Genomic DNA, 18,599 nt, shown 5'->3' with positions numbered 1-18,599 from the left:
TCACCCGTGCTGACGTTGCCTTTTCATACGGGGACACGGTGTTCAGCAGACACCGAACATCCCCCTGACTGAAAACCAAAATATTCACATCATCCGCATAAGCAGAGAGTGTTGGGAGACGTTCAAGCCCGCAGGACTTGGGCAAAGAAAGCCCGCTGAGCCGCCCCCTCAACCTGCACAGCAAGGGCTCAATTGCTAAACTGTATAGCTGTCCTGAGATGGGACAACCCTGTCTAATCCCTCGCTGTACATGGATAGGCCGACACAGCCCTGCCCCCATCTTCACCAAACACTGTGCGTTCTGATATGATAACCCAACCCAAGACAAAAACCCATCACCAAAACCAAAAGCCTTCAGGGCAGAAAACAAATACGAGTGTTCCACCCTGTCAAACGCCTTCTCCTGATCCAAAGACACAACACCACAATCAACATTATATAATTTACACAAGTCAATGACATCTCTCATGAGGAAAATATTGTCCATTATTGTCCTGTCAGGTACACAATAACTCTGGTCAGTATGTATGATACTTCCCAGAAAGTCCTTCAGTCTGTTCGATAAAGTTCTGGAGAGTATTTTATAATCCGTGCAGAGGAGGGCGACCGACCTCCAGTTCTTTAACAAGGCAAGGTCTCCTTTCTTTGGCAGCAGGGAGAGTACTGCCCTCTGACAAGACACCGGGAGAGAACCTGTTCTCAAACATTCCAACAAAACACTGTGAAGATCAGATCCAACAATTTTCCAGAACCTTTTAAAAAAGTCAGCAGGTAACCCGTCTATCCCAGGGGCTCGACCTGAAGCCATGTGATTCACAGCAACAGTTAGCTCCTCCAGAGTCAGCTCACAGTCCAGAGCAGCCGTTTCCTCCTTGCTGAGCTGAGGAAGACTCTCCAGGAGCTCCTCACGGCACTCCAAGCTACAGTTCTCAGCCCCAAAGAGATCCGCGTAGAAACCCATGGCATGGCTCCTCATCTCAGCTGGATTGGTTGTAACTCTGCCCCCTGGAAGCTTCAGGCAGGACATCAGCTTCCTCTGTGCCGGCGATCTCTCCAAGTTAAAAAAGAAAGAGCTTGGGTCATCCATGTCCTTAAGCTGAAGGAAGCGAGACTGGACCAGGGCTCCCTTTACCCGATCCTGCAGGAGGGAGCTCACCTCCATCCTCTTCTCCTGCAGTAGAGGGCCCATGGTGGCATCTGGGCTCCGATGTAAGCCCTCCTCAATGGTCTTGATTTTGGTCTCAAGGTCTTTAACTGCTGTTTTTAACCGAGCAGAAGAGTGAGAGGTGTATTGTTGACAGAACACACGGATCTGGGCTTTACCAACCTCCCACCACAACTTCAGGGAACCAAAGTCAGTTTTTTTTATTTGCCACTATTTCGAGAAAACCTAAAAGCTTTGGCAGAAAATACTGTCATGTAGGAGTTTGTTATTGAAATGACAGGAGGAATTAACCCTTTCACCTGGTGAGGTTATTAATTCTACGCAGACAAAATGGTGGTCTGTGAAACCGACCAGACTGATGTTACAGTGAAGCAATTTAGGGCTGAGAGTTTTTGAAATGTAAATCTGATCCAGTCTGGCTGCACACACCCTGTTGTTGCTGACCCTGACCCATGTGTACTCTCTAGATTGAGGATGTTTGACTCTGAAGGTGTCTAACAGATCTGAATGAGAGATGACAGAACGAAGAGCCTGGGAGGATGGTGGGTGGGGTTCCTCACCTATTCTGTCTACAGTAAAATCTAAGGTACAGTTAAAATCCCCCCTGATGAGGATCTGGTCCTGATTATAGGACATCAGCTCATTTTGTAGCAGGTTATGAAAAGCTACTCTTTCTGCTCCAACATTAGGAGCATAAATATTGACAAAGCAGAACACAGAGCCGCCTATCTCTACCCTGACCACCAGCAGCCGGCCCTGCACCACTTCAGTACAAGACAACACATTAGCATTAGCAGAGGCTCCAAACAGAACAGCCACCCCTGCACTAAAGTTTGTTACATGGCTAAGCTTACAGGAACCCTCCCACCATAAACCCCAGTCCGTCTCATCAGAAGGATTACTGTGTGTTTCCTGTAAAAACAACACATCAATCCTTTCTGATTAGAGACTTCAGATATGAGTGCTCTCTTGTGTCTGTCTCTCCCACCATTGATATTCAAAGACCCTATTTTAAGGCTACGCATAGAGAAGTGAGACAGGAGAAGCAGACCAACAGAAAACAGCAAAGAACAGTGGAAAGAAGAGGACACCTTGCGATGCATGATCATTTTTACTTCTTATTTTTTTGGACAGTTTTACCGCTTGCTTTTCTCAGAGTTGTGATGTGTTTTTTCAACCTGAAGTGTTTCTTTTCATCCAGGAGGTCAAAACCAACCTGTCTCTTTAGAGTGCTGACTGATCTGATGAACTTGTCTGTGTCTCTGAAATAGTCGCTCACTTTCACTGTTGTGCTCACTTTCATCCATAAACTGGTTTATTTCTTGTAAAGAATATAAGTCAGTGCTCCTGTTGGATGTTTCGGTATTGTCTGAGTAATAATCCTCCTCCATGTCCTCTCCTTCACATGATGCCTGACTGCACACTGCCTGTCCTTCACTAACAGTCACACCTTCACCGGTGAAACTGGACGAAGCTGCTTCCTCAACATTTTGATGGTTTCCTTCAGCAGCTGCAGACTGAGAGCTGCTCAGGTTTACTGCAGCTACAGGTGCCTGCTGCGCTTCAGGCTCACTCTGACTCTCCCTCTCCAAGCTGTTACTGTCAGACTTCAAACCAGCGTTTCGGGCTGTGACATCACTCACAGCGCAATCCGCCGCCGTGCTCACTTCAGGTCCACCAGACGCAGACGCGGAACCGGGCGCGGGCACGGCGGTTGTGACGGCCGCCGCGTCACCGGCAGCGCAAGCAGCCCCCTGCTGTCTATGCGGACAGGCAAAGCGCTTATGCCCCACATCTCCACATTCCATACACTTCATGTGCCCTGAGCTCGCATATACCATGTAAGACCGGTCACCGTGCTTCACTCTGAATGACACCTCCAGACTTTGTGTAGGCGAGTCCAGGAACATAAACACCTGCCGCCTCAGGGACTGCACGTGCTTCAGTTTAGGATCTTTACATCCTAAACTCACAGTTTTAAAGCCGCTTGCAAACTTCCCAACCTGCGGAGCTCGTTCTCCAGCAGTCATGTCCGCCACCTCCACTAACGCTCACACACACCGGAAACGAAGAGAGGAGAGAGAGGAGAGGAGAGGTTTGGGTCCCTTTATTAAGGTGTGCCAGGAGAAACTAGATCACTGTCACATCTTTACTTGAGTGCAAAGAAACAATCAGATATGTCCTAGAATACAACAACACCTCTCACCAGCCAAAGAAACATTTAACTAAAATAAAATAAATAAGAAAAAGCTCTCCGTCTCCACCTACAGAGCACAAAGCCCCTCCTACAGCTCATACATGCCTGAAGGCCTGCATATTGTCCTTCATTTGATAATGAACATATTCCCCCCTCAGTCTGGCCTTATAAGTCTCTCCAGAAGCTGCACTGGCTCCTCACTATCAGAGCTCTGAGCCTTGTTTCTGTGTGTCAGCCAGATAGGCAACTTGACAGAGCCGGATAAAAAGTTCACCGATGTGTGTACAGCCTTTTTCCTGGTAGAGGACTTTAGTTTAAAAACAATAAAAAGAAAATTCCTCCAACAGAGCCTGAAAGCACCTCTTTGAAAGCACAAACAAGTGGTTTGGTTTCTCACAAATGCACTTAGATGCTGTGCAAAGGCAGCACAGACTTCCTCCACCACTCACCACCAATCAGCCTGATGGAGGTGATGTTGCTCCTCTCTCTCAGGGCGTCTACAGATGTACCCGTCAGCCTCATCACATGGCCCAGTTTGGTGTTCTCAGCCTGGCAGACCGCAGTGTTTGAGTCCTCATAGTTATTGGAAATGAAAGGCTCCTCAAACACCCACGTGCTCTGAGTCTCATATGGAGGCCTTCAGCTAGTATAGCCAGACAACTTTCACAGAGCGAAACTTCAGCTAGTCAGTGACATATAGCCTGTAAAATACCGCTTGGTCACTGTTGGCTTCAATCACCAAGTGGTGAAAAAAATACATGTATAATCTATGAAAACATTATTTACATGTGTGAACTCTTTCTCAACAAGCTTGTTTGTTCAACAGTTAAAGCAGATTTCCAACAGTCTGTATAAAACAAACCAAGTCAAACAAACAGACGATTCTTCGTTCAAACTTGGCACGAACAGGCAGACACAGTCTTATTTCAGTTATTATTACACTTAATCTTTAAAATATTGCTGATATTAGTGAATGTGAATGCGGGCGCTCAAAACATCTCATGGGCAAAACATTCAGAAACAACATGAGTTGAGAGAGAGCACAAATCTTACATTTGCTGTGAAAAGTCCTTTGGTCTGTGGCAGTCGGTCGTAAGTGAAGGTCCAGATGAAGAAAGTCTTCGTTTGATGTTTCCTGTTTCCAACAAATCGGTGACTTAAGGCAGCTTGAAATGTGTGTGTGTGTGTGTGTGTGTTTCTGTCAGTTTGAAGGTTTGTTTGTGTTTAATGAAGATCATTTCAAAATGATGCACCTGGTAACAAAACATAGCAACCATGAGAAACATAGCAACCATGGAATGTTCTGGTCTGTCCTAAAACCATGTCTGTTCTAACGCTCACTTATCTCACCTGAGATGAGGACAATCATAAGATAGAACGTGAAGGAGAGAGACTAAATGTATTTCAAACTTTTAATGTAAAGCAGCTGACAAGTGTTGCAGCCTCATCCTGTTAAAGCACAGAGAGTGACCAAATGGACCCTCAGAGGATTGTGAACATCCTGGGTATGTCATACTTTACATTATACCTGGCTCTCTGCAGAGGAACACATTAGCTCTGAACCTCTTTACTCAGTCCACATTTACACTCATTACTGCTCACCAGCACTCCTTCTTCCATCTCCCATCATCCTCCAGCTCATCTTTAAAAGGTTCTCCACGTACCTCTCATGTCACAGCTTCATTTCCTCTGACAAATGTTCTGTTTCAGTCAGGTGAAGACTGTCTGCAGGCAGGAGAAACTACTCATGACCAATGCTAAGAAGACAGACGTATTAAAAGCCAGGAGACACAAGAAGCCACTGGTGTCTGTGGTCCTTGTCCTGTGATCTGGGTCCTTATTTAACTGCTAAAAGTTCCATTCCTAAACTTTTATTTATTTCTCATAAACTGAATAATTAAAACATCATATAGGAACAGAGGTAAAAACAAACGTATTGCGACATGTTTTGGAGCTATTGCACAAAATATCATCGGTCATGATGAATAATATATGAGCTGAAGCAGTTCAGATTTATTAGTTTAGTCCACATTTTGTATTTATTTTATTTGCTATCACTTCACCATCCATCGTCATTGTGTGCACCCAGAGTCCCCAGCAACCAGCCCACCTCTGACCGTAATCAGTCATTTACAATCACCGCCATCTTTTCATCTCCCCTTCTCCTCCCCATCAGCCTCTTCTTCACTCTGAGTAACCCCATGTAATGTCTCGTCTTATCAGTGGAGTTTGTCAGCTCTGTGCTGTGTATTCTCCTCCTGCTCTCTAAAGCTCACAGCTAATGTGATCTGTTTGTCTGCTCAGCAGCGGCTCCTACGTCTGATGAGGTGATAAAAGCACCATGTGAGCTTATCGAACACCTGAATCAGTCACACAGGGACCAGTGAGGGTGATGTGTCAGGCAGATGTGCATGATGATCTTTAAATCTCTCCAGTCACAGACAAGCATGAAAGAAGAAGATTCACCAAGCTCACCTGAGCAGCCGCAGACCTCCACAGGACGTGGACAGGACGTCCACAGGACAGCAGATGTCCAAAAAGCTGCTCGCTCACTGAACTAAGCTGTTCGCCGACTCAGACAAAAATGTTTGACCAAACACTATTTGAGTAATCCAAACCAACAGGTGAAACATGAAATTAATAGTATTTAATTTTTTCCTTCATTTGGGGAACAACTCACATCTCTTCTAATGCTCACTAATTAACATTTTATATTTTGTTCCTTCAACACATCAACAAACAGAAATGTGCAGAGTTGTCTGCTGAAAGCATTTCTCATAAAATCACAGCTCCACTTGAGTTTAGTTACTTTTTTTTTTAAACAGCCGAAGAAAAACAGGAAGTGTTGAGAGTAGAGAGTGGGGGGTGACATGCACCAAATGATCAGCAGACCGGGAGTCGAACCTGCAATCAGTGCGTTGAGGACTGCAGCCTCTGCATATGGGGCGCCGTCTCCACCAACTGAGCCAAACCAGTGCCCCAAGTTTAGTGACATTTTATTTTATCTCTACTTCAACACATTCTGACTTTGCTCCTCTTTAATGTGACAAATCATTCAAGTCTGCAAAGGTGAGAAAAAATGGAAAACTTTCAGCCTTCGTGTTCAGTCAGGGATCGTTTTAAGTAAAAGAATTATGATGAATGAAATTGCAGTTTAAGGTTGACTCAACATCGTCGTCAAGTGACTCCCAGGGTAACCACACATCTACCTGCTGTCTCCACAGGGAGACTGACGCCCTCTGACAGGAGAGTTAAAGAATGTGTGAAGCTGTTTGAGTGCCTCCCTTAGGCTCGTCCGTCCTGTCAGTCTCTGACCAGAGTGTCAGTCCTCTCTCCGTCTCAGCTTGTGTAAACATTTTTCTCGTTCTGCCTCGACTCTTTATGTGTCTAAAACGCTGTGTTACTTTGACAACTGCCCACTCACTGAGTGACACGCTGTCCTGCAGAGCTGAATCCACATTTTGATGTTTGTGTGTCACAAAAATCACAAAACTGAATTTGAAAATAAACACATGAACAAACTTTGATATTGTGTCTCCTGCTGTGTCTGTCCTTGTCTCTACAGTGCTTTGCGGAGCCCCGCCCACTGTGGAAAACGCCTCTCTGATTGGTCGAAAGCGTTCCCACTATGACATCCACTCTGTGGTGCGCTATCAGTGCGCTGATGGCTTCCTGCAGCGCCATGTGCCCACTGCTAAGTGTCGAGCCAACTGCAAGTGGGACCGGCCAAAAATCATCTGCATAAAATGTGAGTTTTAAACGACAGCATTTTCCCAGAGCAGGACGGCAGACAACAATACTTAAAGCAGTATTTCCATTTGTTAGGTCATCGTCACATTTACATTTGTTTTAGCACACACAGCAGCATAGGTCTGTAAGACAAACCTCCTACATGTACTGCCCTCATGAGCTGCTGTCACCATGCAGACTCAAGCTCTCCATCTCTGCTCTCATTATTAATAATTCAGAGAATATTCTCGTATTCACACATGGAAGTTTTATTTATGGTGTGAAATTAGTGTCATCACAGTTTTTCATTGAAGCTACCTCTAATTGTAGATCAATTATGATTTTAAAATCAGTGATACTGGTCCTTTATTTTGCAACTTTTAAACACTGTGTCTCCTTTGAGCCCTAAAATAAACGTTATTGTCCCAAAATAATTTAAAGGACTCTCTCAGACTGTGACAGATTACTTCAGAGGAGGTATAAATATTCAACAAACTGCTCCTTGTATTCTCTCAGCTCACAGTGACAGTAATGATGAAACACTGAAATAATGTAGCCTCTGTTCAAAGTGATTAAAATGATTTTTCTTACGACTCTTCATCTTTAGACAGCGTTGTTTTAATGGCCCAGAGTTACAGAGCCGTTATCGTTCATTACAGACGACACTTCTTTGTTGGTGAGATGCAGAGAGGGATAGAGCAGCCTCGTTTGGCAGATCAGCCCAGGAACAAGCTCATACTGAGGCTGTGAGAGGGCGGCTGTAGCTCAGTGTGCTCTTGTTGAAGGCGCTCAGTCTCCTGAATATGAGATAAAACAGATTCCCTCATAGTGGAGACAGTTAAACCTTCTGCAGAGAACATGTGGCTTTGACCTTATTTTGATCCCTGTTCCCTCGTCTCTTACCTGGTTTCACCTCTCACTTACTGTCTGTGTACGATACTATCATCTCTCTCTTACATCAGTTTTATCTCTGACTCATTTCTTAATAAGCCCCTGCTCATCTTTATTTTGGCGTCTCTCACTTCCTCTCTGTTTGCTCCACCAGCTCGACGAGCCCACCGTCTCCAGCGCCACCACCACAAGGGCAGGAGGGAGCACAAGAAGCACAAGAGGCACGGCCACAGAGAGGGAGGACACCACGGAGGAGAGGCGGGTCAGGGACACAACCACGCCCACCTATGAACCAAAAAACATCCCCTCTCCTTTTCTACTCTGCTGCAGACTGAACTTTACCTGTGTCCTAGTCGTCCCTGTATCTCGCCCCAGTTCCCCCGACAAAACTTCACACCTTACAGCCCAGAACGTTCCCCAGACGCCCTCCAGGCACCGCACAGCCCTTAGCTCCACCCCTGGCTCTCTCAGTCAGCCTGTATCATAGTGAACTCTGAGGCCTGCCACAGAGCTGCCAGGCTTCACAAGGACAATAACAAAACTTTGTACTCTTTTTACTTACCTTTTTCTGTTTTACTTTATTAACATGTCTGTCTCTCACCAAAGCTCGAACTTAAAGAACTCAGCGATGACCTGCAACACGGGGCTATGCTGACCTGTTTTTGAAAACAGATTCACACCTGACATTTTTGGAGGGAAGTTGTTCGATAAAAACCATAAATAGGGACAAAATCATTGAAAATACCGGAACAAGAAGACATCCATGTTGTTGACTTGAGCCTTTTGTCTTTTGAATAAACTTTATTTTTTCAAAAAAACTCACGACTGCTGATTTTGGTTTTCTCTTTGTGAGACATCATGCTTATTTGATTGTTAGCGGTGTATGTTCTTGTCAGTGTAAGACATTTACTTTCGATCAGATACTGAACCCCAGAGGAAAACTGAAAACACATCGTATCTCAGTTAAGTTTCATCACATAACAGCAACTCGATCTCAAAATGCTGTTGTTGTGTCAAACATCCAGCCGTCATTGGAAGCCATTGATGGTCTATTCACGAGGACATGTTGTACTTTGAACAACATTAAATGTTGTAGTGTCACTGCAACGGTAGATTATTTTTCACTTGTTTAAAAGTGAAATGAGAGACTTCACATGTTAGCAAACATCCAGCAGATATGTAGCAACGCTCCTGTGGCAGGTTGGGACCTTTCCTCCTCTCTCTGTCTCAGACTCTTAATTATCACCAGCTGGCTTCAATATTCACTAATTAGTGGGCGGGGCAGCACAGCTCATATCTCTGTGTGTGTACTGCTGCTCTTCACGTCTCTCACCTGGTACCAGGCTGTTGGATCTGCCTGCACACACAGTTTAGCGTGGCGGTCTGCTGCTCTGTCCCTGTAGCTGGTTTTCCACCCAGTGTGAGGAAGGCGTTTCAACAGTGTTTTGGTGCTGCATGTTTATGGTGTGATGTTGGCGTTATATCTGTTCTGCTTTGCAGTGTTGTTTGGCTCCTCTTCTAATGGTAGACCCTGAGTAGTACTACTTCACTTTGAACTTTGTCACCAATGAATGAATGTGTTTATGAGCTGTGTGCGCTGCTGCAGATTGTTTTCATGAGTTGGGTGATGAATGCTTGTGCTGCTGTCAGTGGAGGGACACAGTATTCAGGCTGCAGCAGCACTACAGCACATCCAGCTGTCAGCTTTTGGTGTTCATGACAAACTGACTGCACTGACTCTGTGACATTTTACAGTATTTGATTAAGGAGATGTTAAAACTTTCTGGGCTGATTGGGGAACATATTAGGTTTTGACAAAGGTGATGTACATTAATGCTGAACAAACCAGACCTCGAACTTCTAAAGTTTAGTTGTTGGCAGCTGTATCTATCACGTGTCTCTGTGGGACAGATTAGTAGTTAATGATAGCTGTGGTTAATGATTTAACACAAGCTCAGCTGCCTAAAGCCACAGACCCTACCCTTTGAAAAGTGGAAAGAGAATGTTGGAAATTAGAATGACATGATGCAGCTCAGCGGTCGTAAATCATTCAGTTTAAGAAGACAATTATTTGGCGTTCTTCAGGGTTTAACAATAAAGCAGCAAATGGGCAGAAACGTGAGGCACATCTGTCGACTGCTGCAGCAATTAACACAGCATGTTGAGTCGTGGCTCTGTTTCCTGGCAGAGCTCCTCGCTCAGCTCTGTGTTGATGTTCTGCTCCAGTTTGAGTGAGGTTCTCTAATTAAATCATTAGAGAGCAGAGCTGTTGCACAATATGCTCCACTGTCTTCATTACAAAGCACGATCACTTGTTAACTATTCTCTCACAATGAGGGAGTGTCTGCTTTTATTCGTTGTCACTGTTTGTGGGAAAACTCACTTTTTTTCGGTCTTTCAGCGAGGGTAAAGGTGGACATGCATTCTTTCACAGCCTTTAATTACAGAAAGATCGATGAATGACCAAAGGAACTTGTTTATTGGGGTGAAATGCTGCCTGAAGACAATATACCGTAATGCAGGTGTTTGTATTGCTGAACACAGCATGTAAGAAGTGCAATTCTTTTGTTCCCTCAGGCTTTGCATCCTGACTATGTGTAGCTCTGCGATGGGCAGGATTTCTGTAGTGTTTCTGCCTCTGCTTCATGCTCCAGCAGTCAGAATCCCTGCTCGCTCATGATGTGGTTCAAGGCCCACAGGAGAACCCTCGCTCAGCCCTCTGTCTGCAGCCTCACCACCACAACCACATGCTTCTGATATCTGAAATGGGCTTGTAGTGACCACAGGAGACCACAGTATGAAGAGAAGCTGCAGCTTATCGTTTAATGGTGAGGTCATGGGGATTTGTCATGAGGAATAGCAGGGATCTCATGGTTGAGGGAATGTCACTTGAATGTTCAGGTTATAGTTTAAGAGTTAAACAAAGGAAGAATAAAATGTTGGATTGGCAAAGCAGTGACCTTCGGCTTTAAGAAGGTTTTGTTATGTAGCAATGACATTTTAGGCTGACTGTTTCTGGATACATATATTGTTTGTTCTTTGAAGTCTTACACATCCTTGTGTTCACCTCTCTTCAGCTTTCCAGACGTCCTCATACTCTGTATTCCAGTGGGCCAGCACAGCTGCATGCATGACCTCACCTCCTGTCCTCTTAATCTCTGTGTCTCACTTTATTCAGAGCAACATACCTTTTGAACATGAGCAGCCGAGCATCAGAGCAGCACTTCAGACCCTCCTCCCTGTTCTCTCAAGGTAAGAAGAGGCAATGCTCTACATGATCAGAGATTACTCACTCCATCTTTTTCATTGTTCCTCATGTCAAACTTGATCACTGAACGCTGCTGCAGGAAAATGGGATTTGATTTCCTAAATGTTGTCAGATGAAGCAGAAACTTTTGAGCACACACCTTTTTACCTGTATTAGCCGGCTATATCTCAGTGGTTTAATGTGCTTAGAATCAAGGTTTACCATTGATTATGTACAATAATGAATGGACGTGATGATGACACAGACACATGAAGATGAAACATTGATTGGTCTGATACAAGTTCTACAGAGCAAAAATAAACTTCTTCCTGACTGCTGGTTTATTTTGTAAAGCCTCAATGACCAATATTTTCTACATTAACAATGGACAAATTGTTAAAAGTGAAAGTTGTTGCTCATAGTTCTGGACTCACTGTTAATTGTCACTTCACTGTACAGTTCCACTATGGTGCTACAAAGCATCTGTTTTTATCTTCATGGCCTGCAACTTTAATTTCCCTGCTCATCACACTCATTCACAGAATCAGCAGGAAGCTTAAGCAAAACAAGATCTGAGTGAGTGCCCTCCTGAATAAATAGCAGGTGCATTAAGGTACTTATATTTGTGTAATAAATCATAGTGAAATAATAAGTGTGAGTTAAAAACTTGATGGCCATATCAGGTGAATAGCTTTTACCTGTAAGTAGGTAAGTAATAGTAAATGATGGGGACATGAGTGTGCATTCTTCAGGTGGTGACCTCGCTTCAGAGGAACGACCACAAAGTGAACTCAGGGAGGTGAGCAGGACAACCTCTCAACAAGGTGTTTAGCTGCTGTCAGACGAGCTGCCTCTTTAATCTGTGCAGTGAGCTCTGTATTTGGAGCAGTACATGAAGAGGAGGGACCAGCAGCTGATGGTGCACACAGGCTGACAGGTGGAGAAATAGAGGTGGGGAATGGGGGTATGTGCAGGCATGTGTTTGTTTATGTTTCTATGGTGATGTTTTGGGGACAGGCTGCAGAAGTCCTGGGGATCGGGGCCTGAGGTCCGTCACCAAGGCAACAGCATCATTGTCTGGGTCGATTCACTTGATCTCAATAAGGTCAAAACCAATTGAGAGTCTTTCATTTCATTTCAATGCATTTCAAACAGTTTCACTTTCACTTCCCTCCCATCCCAGGGCCGAGCATAATGTGCTCCTCTGCTCTGGTCCTCCTCCACCTCCCCCAGGTACACCCACCACACAGGAGATGAACTCAGCAGACAGGTGCCACACCTCTCAGAATGATACCATTTGGAAATAAGCCTCTGGGTCCATTGTGTTCCCTGAAATTGAGTTAGTCCATCAGCTGACACTCAACAACTCCCTCCTGCTCCTCCTCCCACCTCCCCCCCTCTCTGTCTCAGTCAGGTCCTTTAATGTTAAAGCTTGTGGAGGAGAGGGCTTCCATTTGAAAGTGTTCATAAAAGAAGCACATTTTATATTAAGAAACTGTTGGGGAGATGTCTGTCACAAAGGGTGTAATAACAAACGGTCCACATGCAGGTGAGCAGGCAGCATTAACTAAATTTCATGAGCACAAATGTTATCAGTGCAGAATGATTGCTTATTTTTTATAAAGTAAGGGCTGCAAAAATCACAGCCATGCTTCTGTAATAACTTAGGATATGACAACCACTTTTAAAATAACAAAGCTCCAGCACTGCTCTCTGACTTAATGAATATATCATGGTGTCCTGAAGCAATGACCCAGTCTTTATATCTCCTGCAGAGCCGACCAGCAGCAACTGTTGAGACATTATTTATGATCAGGTCAGACAGTGTGCACAGATCTGCTGGTTGGCTCAACATGTTAATGAACTACTGTGTCACAAAGTAAATGAGTTATCCATCAGGAGAAGTGGTTAGAGATCCATCCATCTCAGGCAGCACATGTAACCTAGTTACTGATGCAGTGAGGCTCACAGTAGTGCAGTGATGGGAGGAAGGTAGAAGCAGGAATCTGCTGCACTCAGTTAATTATCTGTAACCACTCTGAGCTTTCACATCAGATATGTTTGGTCATCAGACACACATTGAGTGTTTTACAAGCAAACAGAGACAGAAAGCACACAGCATAAATGAATATGGCTGTTAGATGTCACATTAAAGGCTTTGCGGTTTAACTGAATGTTGCTGCTGTCAGTCATTACAAGGAAGAACAGAGACTTTATTCTGCTGTTTAATCTTTGATCACACTAATGCACACCTCATTTACACAACATGAAGATACAAATGGCCTCTGAGTTAATGCTGAGAGGGACATTTCTGAGGGAATAATAGTTATTAGAAAGACAGTCACGTAAAGCTCATGGTCAATCAGCTCTGGATGATTTTTTTTAAATATGTGTGCACAGAAGTCTCTGGAGTCGTCCTACTTCCATAACACACAGTAAAAAGCATTATAAGTCAAATGAATGGATATTTGCCATCTTTATGCTGACTGAAGATGGCAGTGATTCTAATGTGGATAGTATATCTATGAAAATATATTGAAGTCAGATCTCATCATGTTTAAACAGAGTCATATGAAAGCACAGCAGATGTTGCTGGTCGATCAGCTGGTCATAGGTTGAAATGACACATGTTCAGTTCTTCAGTGTATAATGTTGAAAACTGCATTTAAAGAATGTTCTCTTCAGCACAGCTCACTATGAATGGTCTGTGTCGACGTATAATCTCCATAAGTGTCATTCTGTTGCATTAAACATGTCATAGTCTCAGACAGTATTACCTTATGAGACCCCCTCAGGCAGATAATTGTATTTTTCTGGTTAGTTTACGTTTCAGATTTTTCTTCCTCTGCAGCTGCTGGAATCTAAATGTGATTACATGAGAAGTGAACGGTGATGCTTTAAGCCAAAGTGATACATCAATGTCAGGCAGGACTGAGATCTGCTGCTGAAATATGATTTCATCTGCAGAAATAAGTTCACAACTCCATAAAATGGCAAATGTGCTGGAGCTGCAAATATGGCAGTTTATTTTCAGAGAGTGGATGAAAGCATAAAGAAGAGAAAATAACTGTATGTACCTACAGGAAGCAGTGATGAATATGTTTGGTCCACTGTAAGACATTACAGATGGATCTGGAGCTCCAGGACTCCATGTTTGACCTGTGAAAGAGATCAGAGAGACAAATCGAGTTTGCAGTTTCATCTCTCTTGTGATTGAACTTCATAATTTACAGAGAGAAGAACCGAATGTGTGTTTAATGATAATGATGGTCTTGTTGCAACATGGAAAAAGGTTTTAAGCTGCACTAAAGATAACACTGGTGATAACATTTTATGAAACTCCTGTTGTGCAGAAAAAAAGTGCACAACAAGTCCTGTATCTGTTGTCAGGAGAGCAGCAGCTTCCTGTTTTTCTCTCGTTCTCAAATTCTCTGTCTTTCACTTTTCACTATCAAATGGCACCAAAATGCCATAAAAACAGAAACAACCCAACTGCACACCTTTTATTACGCCGATGTTTAATGAATGTTGTAGTAAAAATGGAGCTCAGAGGAAAGTAATGGCTTTGTCTGTTCTTTTTGGCTCATGTCCCTCATCGCTTCTCTACATCACCTCAGCCACAGGCCATTTCCCCTCATCGTGTACAACCTGTAAAAACCTTACGAGGGCCTGTAACCTGAATGGAGCTCACTTAACTGAGACACAGTATAACATCACACTTAGGAGCTATCACTGTCAGAGTGTTGCCTGCTCTTCTTCATGTGTGGGTTGATGTAAACGCCACTTTTCTACAACAGAATGTCAAAGAATGCAAAGTGACATCTGTCAAACTGCATGGAGAATCATTAAATAGCATCATGAGATAGACTCCTCCTAGTTGTGCTCTTTTTTATGTGCATGTGGACAGGGCTCTGCTTTAGATGTGTGCTGGAGCTGTGAGGCATTAGAGCACTTGTGTTGCAGGAGTTTGATCAAAGATGCGTCTATTCAGTTTGATGTGACCGTGTATGTGCTGCAGTGGATCTTCTTGCATGCAAATGAGGTTGTTGTTGAGATCAGTGGTTGTGTTGCAAACATTAATTGTGACGTTTCCCCTGTGACTGTGTGTCAGCCTGCTGACTCATTCAGAAACACATTTGACTCAGTCAGATATGTGTAGACAGATAAAACATGTATCAGAACTACTATGTATGATGTCAGACACTATTCTGTCTGTCTGTCTGTCTGTCTGTCTGTGTGCGTATGCTGGGGAGGATAATGAGCACGAAAAGCAGAAAGAAGAGGTTCATACATCGTTTTTCGACTTCCTCTGCAATCATCAAACGCAGCACAGAGCAACATATGAGACGGCATCTTTAAAGACTTCATCTAATATTTCACATGCAGCTCCACAATGTGCTGTGAATGGTTAAAACAATAATGATAAATAAAACCGACAAAGGTCACATGATAAGAGGGCAGAGAGAGAAAAGTTTCTCGGTTGTTGCTTCTGACAATTAGTCGTGTTAAACAAATCATCTTTGAGTGATAAACTAATGATGAAAGAAAGCCTTCAACGCTATATTGTGATCTCTCAGATAAAAAACCTTGTTCTCGTTCTCTGATGTTTCCTTTCACTCAAACAGATGCTGCACGGTTCCTTTCTCTCCCTCGCTCATTGGAAACTACTTGTTCAAAGACAGTTTGTTTAATTACCCCCAGCGGTGGAGACTATTAAGAATTTAAACTCAATTAAGGCGAAAGTGTGATTTTTTTTTTTACTCGATCTTGCATAAAGATGTGGTGCAGACAGGAGCCTCACCATTCAGAAGGACTGCTGACACATTTAATGACTCTCTGTGGCTTATTCCAACACAAATATAGAAGACATTTAAAGATGTGAAGATTTTCTCTGTGACACAATGACGGAAGTTTTTTAAAATATATATTTTGTTTCTTTTTCTGTGTGTGTCTGTGTGTGTCTGTGTGTTACTTTCAAGTCATTGTTACAGTTCCTCTATTGAAGCTTCTCCTCTGATGTTAGTTTTGTTTGTGTGTAGCTGCACCAACAGGCTGATTCTTCATTCAGTCTGCCAACAACTACATCACATCTCAGCTGTCTCATGTTTCAAACAGCTGATCACCAGCAGCACCAATCAGCTGCTTCATCGACTCTTTGAGTAATAAAAAGTCCTGCTGGTTCACGGCTGTAGTTCTGAGACAAGATTGCCAAGAAATGAAAGACTAACTGACTTCTGGTCTGTGCAGTCGCTGCCAGCATGTGTGTATGCACAATGTTTGTGAGCACAACTACTCTAATGAGCTTCTTTTGCTTTGTGTATCACCCTAAATCAACAGAATCGGATAAAGAAGCATCTAAAGTAACCGATGGAGTTCACGTTAGCTTGATAAGCTAACTACCACAAACAGAATCTGCCAGATGTCTGTCAAAACATGGTCATCCCTGTTGACCTGTAAAGTCAAAATGGGTGTGAAACACTAACAAGGTTCCCATCCTTTTAAAAGTGTCAGTCAGTCCTGGTACTCGAGCTGTTCACACGTCAGTATTGTACTTAAGTATTTACATTAACCAGGGCAGATAAAAGGACTTAACACAACATATTCTTTCCCTCATTTTAATTCACCCTGACAAACACCTCATGTCAGACTGCTCTCCTGATTATTACAGCATGATCACAGTTTGTTGTTACAGTGGAGTCAACATAATGGAGCCACTAAAACGGCAGCTCTGCTCTTTAGTTTCATGTGACTCCAGAAGAAAAGAGAAAGATCACCATGAGAAAGAAACAGACTGCTTCGGCATATAACTATCTAATAAAACACACAATGTTATTTAAGGTACAATACATGGATCTGTTGCATCATGAATCGTGATTAAACCACACAGTAAAATATTTGAACACAACACATTTCATGTTGAATGATTGCAGTTGGATTTATAAACAGTAACGATGTGAGAAACTTAAGATGTTGAATGTTTTAGCAGGGATTGCTGGAGGTCAGAGAAATAAAGAGTGCTGCAAGAGAATGGAGAAAGACTGCAGGAGTGAAATGATATGCACGAGGTAATTATAGAGTCTGAAGTGAAGAGATGAATAGAGCAGACCGCCTCCTCAATTGAATGAGCGTCCTACAGCTGGACACCAGGCCTTTGGGCTGAAATATATCCACTCTTTTTCTGGCCTCCATTGTACAAATTGTTCCCTGAGCTGGTCTATCTACACATGCTGTCTTTTCAGATAAAGCCAAAGCCAGGGGGGCCGGGACGGTATGCTGTATGAGGCCTGATTATGCAGAGAGGCGGACTGGAGACGCTTCAGCAGACAGATCACTGCTGGGCCTCTTTGGGCTGTGTGTTTGTCGTCCAGCAGCCGAGCAGCACCGACAGAACTGCTTCCTTTTAGATTGGGGACACTCAACAGGCCCACCCTCTGGATGGACTGAGCTCTCTGTGGGGAGCAGAAAAGATAAGGAGGGGAATGGGTCCAGAGAAACAAAGGGTAGAAGAAGAAAGAGAGAAAGAGTACATACAGGAAGGAGAAAAGTTCTGGTTCTCGTTTATTCTTTTTATTGTTTATTAAGTTTGTTTGTCTGGAGCCCAACTGTTCTACTTTCAACCCTTTAGTGCAGTAAAAAGTGCTTAATACAGCCTTACATTTGACTTTTGACTTCAGATTTCTGTCATCACTTCCTGCCCTCTACCTCAGACTCATTGGCGTGTTTGTGGATGAGTCTTCTGCGGTACAAACCCGTGACAGGCCTCTGGTGAGCTGGTGAAGAGAGGCAGAGGGAGAGATGAGGTGGTGATCGCTTCTTCTCTGTGTGAGTCAATAATGGAGAATATATGTCATGTGCCATTACAGATCTGACTGTGTGCATGAACCCATGTGCTAATTATACTGATAAATGCCTCATTGTGTAGATTTATAACAGGACTGCAGAGTGCTGCTGACTGACTGTAGAAAAAGAGAGTTGGCTCCACTAAAGACACGATGTCAGTCTGACTCTCCCTCACTGAAGCTTTGCTCCATTGTTAAAAATTCTTCTACATTTTAGGGGGTTATGAAGGTAAAATTGTGTCATTAAAGTTTGAAACTGAAGCACTAAAGTATCAAAGCATTGGTCTTTCACATTTTAGCCCATTAACTGTAAATCATGTTCACTTAACATCACTGCTGGACATTTTCTAAACCATGACTCTGATTTCCTTCTTTCCACTCAGCGCTCTCTCTTCATCCCAGTATTAAATGTAAATTAGAGACTGAGGCAATCCATCACAGTGAACATGTTGTCACACACCTTTTTCTTTCTTTGTCACACTCTGATTAGTTTTTGTATAATGTAAATTATTTGGGAGAATAAAACAGTTT

At 43.4% G+C, this 18,599-nt stretch overlaps 1 pseudogene; it reads left to right on the top strand.

The window, feature by feature from the left end:
• The window catches only part of LOC138607279 (neurocan core protein-like), a 70,106-nt pseudogene extending 61,833 nt beyond the window's left edge, over window positions 1-8,273 (top strand).
• Window positions 8,274-18,599: the final 10,326 nt, after the last annotated feature.

This window comes from Semicossyphus pulcher, unplaced genomic scaffold, assembly GCF_022749685.1.
Source record: "Semicossyphus pulcher isolate SPU_LCO1_2020_fin unplaced genomic scaffold, fSemPul1.0.p SCAF_4, whole genome shotgun sequence".
Classification (NCBI taxonomy): Eukaryota; Metazoa; Chordata; class Actinopteri; order Labriformes; family Labridae; genus Semicossyphus; species Semicossyphus pulcher.
Note: the sequence above shows the minus strand (reverse complement) of the source record. Positions and strands in the feature narration are given on the sequence as shown.